Here is a 7378-nt window from a genome sequence, read left to right on the forward strand (position 1 = left end):
TAAATATAATAATTAATATACTAAGTAGTCCTATTATATAGTCTCTAATATAATATCTATAGGTAGAGTACCCTTGCCCCTAGAGGAATACTAGAAGAAGGCTATACTAAATAATATAAATYTATAAGAGATATATTAGGTAGTAGAGAAAGGGGCTATATAATTTCTAAAAGAGTTATATATTTAAGTATTAATTACTAAATATTTAATATTACTAGATAGTTACCTACTATACTAGGACTATAAATAGGTCCCTAATTCAGAGCCTCTATAAATAAGAATCCTATAAGGGATATATAATTTAGTATTAATAGACTACTCTAGGAAGAATATACTATACTTAATAATTATCTAGAATTTCTACTAGCTAGAGCTCTCTGTAGACATTTAATAATTTATATAAAACTATAATAAGTGCGGTGCTAACTATATATAATATAAATAATATTAGGGATTACTTAAGCTATTACTAATCCTAGATTATAAGTAGTATAAGATTATTATTAACTTTATTATAAAGCTGCCTACTTCTAATAGCTATAAGGATATTAACTAACCCCTTTATTAGTCTATAGGGCTGTGTGTAGCGCGACCCTACTATCTTAATAAAAAATAATATCTTAATAATAAAAGCTTTAAATATTATATCCCTACTAGAATTTCTATTATTTCTTAACCACCACTATACTAGATAATTATTATAAGATAGAAGATTAAATTAAGAGAGCTCTGTGCACATTATAGTATTAAGAAAATCTAAATATCTTAAAAGCTATGTGAGAATTTAATATCCTAATATAAAGGCTTTAATACCACTAGCTTAGGATACCTTCATGTTATAATAGGCCTCTAATAAATATAAAGCTCTCTGCAGAGCAGGAGATAGCTCTAAGGAGATATATTAATATACTTATTAAGTTAGATATTCCCCTGCAGCTAAAAGCAATCAGTAAAGCAGTAGATTTAATACTTTATAATAGCTATACTAATCTAATAACTCCCCCCTCTTAGATTAGTGAGAAATGGACAAAATAGTTCCTTAAATGCTATCTAGAGTATTAAATACAGAGGTAGAGAGCTATTAAATTAGAGTAGAAGTAGGTGCATAATCCTATAGTTATTAAGATATAGTTCTATAACCTAAAGGTATTAATAGAATAGAATTATATCTATCTATAAGACTTCTATAACTTTAATAAGACTAGCTTCTAGATTAGAATTAGTAAAGATTAATAGATAGTTACTAGGGAGTTTAAGAAGCCTTCTTTCTCCCCTAGTAATACTAATTAGGAGTATATAATAGTTATAGAAGTAATTAGTATAGATAGTCACTATATTCTATCTTTTATCATCTTCCCTAGCAAGTGCATCTTAGCAGGCTGGTTTAATATCTATAATAAGCTAGATTATACTATTAGAGTATTAGATTCTAGATATATAAATAATCTTCTTACCTTCTAATAGATTTAGTATTTTAAGCATTATATATAGTATTAAATACTAGGCATTAAACACCTACTTCTCTGTAATAGCTATAGATTATATATAACCTATAAGTTTATTAATTTCTATGAGAAAAAGGATATTATCTTATACTTTCTTCCTCTACATATAAGCCATCTTCTCTAGCTACTAGATATTAGTATATTCCATGCCTATAAGCACTGGCATAGTAAAGCTATTAAGGATGCTACCTAGATAGGGTGTAAGAAGTTTATAAAGATAGAATTCTTATCTATACTTTTTAAGATATAATATAAGACTTTTAAACTACATACTTTAAAGTATGCTTTTAGGCTGACTAGGCTAAATCTATAGAACCTATCTATTACTCTTAAAAGACTACAGGATCCTAAGCTCTTTACTAATAAATTATTAAGTAATTCCTTCTTTTTAGTTACTAATACCCCTAAAATAGTATATTAAATTAATTAATTTAAGTATTATATTCTTTAGCTTTCCCCTGTGGAGGGAGAATTATTCTATATAACTCTTACTAAGCTAGTAAAGGCTGCTAAAATATAGGTAATTCTAGTTAACTATCTTATAGAGTGGGTAAGGGAATCTGATACTATAAAACTAGCTTATTAATACTATGTATAGGCTTCTAGAGCTCATCTATAGACTAGTAGAATTATATAGAAGGAAGAGGCTAATTATATAAAGTAAATTAAGTAAGATTATAATAAGTTAGTGGAGAAGAATTACTTATAGCCTAAGTAGAAGAAGGTGATAATAGAACTTTAAGAGTACTGCCTAGTAAAGGAAATAATTATTTTTAAGTAGAGAAAGATAAGAAATATAGAAGAAAGGTAGTAGATTCTATTTCTATATATTTTATTAGTAAATTCTAATTATAATATTATTAATTTCTTTATAATGTTTTAATATTAAGAAATTTTATTATTAAGATATTATTTTTTATTAAGATAGCGGGGTCGCGCTACACACAGCCCTATAGACTAATAAAGGGGTTAGTTATAGTAATTAGTAATAGGCTTAGGAAGGGTGTGATCTTAGTGCCCTATAAGTAAATAGACTTTAAGATAGTTACCTAACTACTAATTAATTAGTTTATTAGATATTATAGTATTCCTAGTGTAATTATATTAGACTATAGTCTATAATTTATTAGTTAGTTCTAGGAGTACTTTTATAAATAACTAGATATTTAATAATACCTCTTAATAGTCTTCTACCTATAGATAGATAGGTAGATTAAGTAAATAAATATAATATTAGAGACCTACCTTAGGAACTTCTATAATTATACTTAGACTAATTAGAAATTATTACTACTAATAGCCTAATTAGTAATTAATAGCTAAGATACTATAAGTATAGGAGTTAGCCTGTTCTTCCTAGACTATAGATATAATATTAAGCTACTAGAGATTAAAAAGCTAGACTATAAGGTAGCTACTACCTATATAGTCTATTTACTAAAGGTAAAAGCTAAAGTAATTATAATAAAGATAAGGGAAGCTACTAATATAGTATAATTAGAACTAGCTATAGCCTAGTAGTATTAGAAAGAGTATTTAAACTACTCCTACTTAGTAGCCCTATAATATACTATAAAATTAAAAGTATAGTTAAACCTATAGAATATTTAAATAGATTACCTAAGCTAGAAGCTTAATATATAGTATATAAAGTTTATAGTATTTAAAGCTATTAAATTATATACTTACTAATTAGATATACCACTAGGTATATATAATATATTCTATATTAGTCTACTATACCCTACTACTAGTAATCTATTCCTAAGCTAGTTAAATAGTAATTATTAGCTGCTAGCAACCCTAGTAGATAGTAAATTAGAGTATATAGTTAAGGAGATCTTATAGGAATATAAGAAATAGATTAGCTAAGGCTATTATAAAGAGTATCTTATTAAATAGGTAGGCTATAAGTAGCTTATATAGAAACTAGCTATTAACCTTACTAATATAGTAGTACTTAATATATAGGAGAGCTACTAACCTCCTTTAGGAGGGGAGAGGGATAGTATAGTAGATAAGGCCTGCTAAGTACTTAAGCCTATTAGATACTTATAATCTATCTTAGGTACTAATAAACTCTTATCTAGTAAGGATACTAGTAGTTATATAACCCTTATAGTAATTAATATAGTAATTAATCTAATTATATAATCTTATCTACTATTTATATACTCCTTTTTATGTTTAGCTATTATAGCCCTAGTTAGAACCCTTTAGTAATTTCTTACTATCTAAATCTAGGTTATAGATTTATAAGGCTTCTAGCCTATGATACTATTCTAATAAAGGTTTATACTATTATTAATAATAAGACCATTCCGCACAAACTATAGGGTGAAATTATGAAGGGAGTTATTCTAATTAAGAATATCTTATTTATTTAAGATAAGAATATAACTCTATATAAAATATACTTTAGTAAATATCCTAATATTAGCTCCCTACAGATCTTAGGTTTAATTAGATATCTTACTATTACTAATAAAATCAAATCCAAGCAGGGTATTATAAAGATTAATCTATATACTATTTACTACTATTTAGGTAGCTATACTAGCTTAGGTAAGTAATATATTATTTAGATACTAATAACTAATAAAGTTAAATATACCTATAATATTATTTTTAAAGAAGGAAGTAATCCAGATCTTTATAATAATCTAGATAATAATTATAATAAATTTATTAATCTACTAGCTATTCCACCTACTAACCATAATCTAAATAAGGTTATTAGTAATAATAATTTAGATTAAGATATTATTAAAGGCTAGGATCTAACTATATCTAATCTATCTAGACTAGAGGACAGCATCTCTATACTATAAATATATATAGAGGCAGGTCCTAGTATTACTAAGGATACTAACTTCCTATATAGAGGTCTTTTTAGTAAGCTAGTAGAAGACCTTCTAGAATATTCCTAGCTAGAAGTAATTTAGCTTATAGAATAGGGGGTGCATTATATTAATACTAAGGCTATAGAGAAGTATATATAGAATTATATTATTACTAGATATATATATATTAGTAATAATTATATTAATATTATTAAGCCTTCTTTCTTTTATAAGGTAATTAACTCTCCTAAAGCAGATAATTAATAGAATATTATAAAAGTAGAAGTAAATAATCTTATTAAGTAAGGTATCTAGGTACTTAAGACCCTACCTACTAGCTATAAGGCTATTAAGGGGTATTAGGTCTATAAGATTAAGATTAGTACTAATAATAAGATTATCTAATTTAAGGTAAGATAGGTTACTAAAGGCTATACCTAAATATCTAGAGTAGACTTTAACTAGATATTTTTCTCTACTATAAAGCTAGCTACTATCCACCTATTCTTTATACTTATAGCTATCTTAGGCTACTATTATATTAAGGCAGATATTAAGCTTACTTTCTTATAGGATAAATTCTTTAATAGTAAAGTTATCTATATAAAGTAACTACTAGGTTTTAATAATAAGTCTAGCTATATATATAGACTATTACTTCCTTTATATAAATTAAAGTAGTCTATATATGCCTAGTATCTTATCTTCTATAGTAGAGTTACTAAGATTAAATTATAGCTATCTAAGATTAATAAATACCTCTTCTTTAATATCTATAGTGTGCTCCTTATCTTATATATTAATAATATAGAGATTACTAGACCTTCTAAGCAGATTACTAAGGAGGTATATAAGGTTATTAGTAAACTATTTAATATTTTACTTATCAGCCTAGCTACCTATTATCTAGGCATAAAGATAGACCTAGATATTAAGAAAAGATAGATTAAGCTATCTTAATATACTTACCTTTAATATCTTATTAATATATTTAATCTATATTTAGTTAAAACTATAGTAATACCTATAGAAGAAGGTGCTTAGCTAGTTAAATTAGATAAGTCTATTAGATATAATCTTAAACTTAAAGAGAGATATAGAGTAGGAGTTAGCTTAGTTATATATCTAATACTATAGACTAGGCTAGATACTATCTTTACTATTAGGAAGCTGGCTAGATATACTATAAATCCTAATAAATTATATTTTAAGTATCTTATTTATCTTATTTAATTCTTCTATTAGACCCTAGATATTAGAATTATCTATAAGCCTTATAATATAAAAGATATTATACATAAGCTAGGCATTATTATTAGCTATATTAATATAGATTATACAGGATATATTAATACATACTATTTAACTACTAGATATATCTTTATATTTAGTAATAGGCCTATCTTATAGATTTCTAAACTATAATTAGTCATCTCTTTATCTATATATAAGGCTAAATATATTACTATTATTTATACTATAAAGAAAGCTATCTAGCTTACCTATCTCCTTAAAGATATTAGCTTTAATAGTATATACCCTATATAGATTAATACTAATAGCTAGCCTACTATAGACCTAGCCTATAATACTTAATTCTATGCTTATAGTAAGCATATTAATATTAATTATTATTAGATTAGAGATATAATAGTTAAGAAGCAGGTCTTCCTACAGCATCTTTTAATAGATAAGATAATTATAGATCTTATAATAAAGCTACTTAGTTATCTAAAGTTTAATTAATTCTTTAAGATACTAGGCTTAGCCTAGCAGAGTATTATAAATAGTAGATCTTAATACTATAATTATAGATTAACTACCTAATTAGGAAGTAGCTATTATAGTAGGCAGGGCCCACTGAGTGCTTAAGCCTACTAGGCACTCACAATCTACCTTAGGCACTAATAAACTCTTATCTAATAAGGACACCAGTAGTCACATAACCCTTATAGTAATTAATATAGTAATTAATCTAGTTATATAATCTCATCTACTATTTATATACTCCTTTTTATATTTAGCTATTATGGCCCTAGTTAGAACTCTTTAGCAATTTCTTACTATCTAAATCTAGATTATAGATTTATAAGGCTTCTAGCCTATGACATTAGAAATCACTTACTACTAGATAGTTAGACAGAACCAGATGAACTAGATAAACCAGACAAACCAGATAAACCAGACAAACCAGACGAACTAGATAAACCAGATAAACCAGATAAACCAGATGAACCAGATGAACTAGATGAACTAGATAAACCAGTTAAATCAGATAGTTAGATAGAACTAGTAAGAGATAGCTAAACCACAGAACTAGCTAAGCAGAACTAGATGAAATAGTTAGATATCTATAATAGTTAAAATAGATAATATAGATAGTATAGACAGTATAAACTATAATAATATATTATCATAGATATTAATATCACTAGAAGGACTAAGTAAAGGATATATATAGTAATAGAATACTATATAGATAGACTCTATAGCCTAAATAGCCTAATAATTATAAGAGATTATAGATTAAATAGCTTAGATAGAGGTATAGTAGATAGCTACTACTCCCTAGATAGATACTATTCTTATAGTAGTAATACCTACTACTTAGATAACTCCTATAGTGCCTACTCCTACTATTATATTTATAAATAAACTAGTAAGAAGGCCTAAACTAATTCTACCTAACCCTAACTAATTTAATAGTATTAATAAGACTATATATAATATCTTCTATTCTAACTTACTATAGAAGCTAGAAGTTAACTACTTTATATTTAGTAGTTACTATAACTATATATAGTATACCTTTACTAGGCTTAAGGACTAGGCTATAACTATAATAAGCTTTTAGATAGACTAGTATACCTAGAACTATACTATAATAGGAGCTAATCTAGATTATATAATTAGCTAGCTTAACCTTATATTCTAGGATAGGAATTATCCTAAGAAAGCTATAGAAGAACTATACTACCTATAATAAAGTAACTATCCCTTTTATAATATACTAGTAGACTTTAACTAGCT

Source organism: Aspergillus viridinutans, assembly GCF_018404265.1.
Source record: "Aspergillus viridinutans IFM 47045 DNA, scaffold_9, whole genome shotgun sequence".
NCBI lineage: Eukaryota > Fungi > Ascomycota > Eurotiomycetes > Eurotiales > Aspergillaceae > Aspergillus > Aspergillus viridinutans.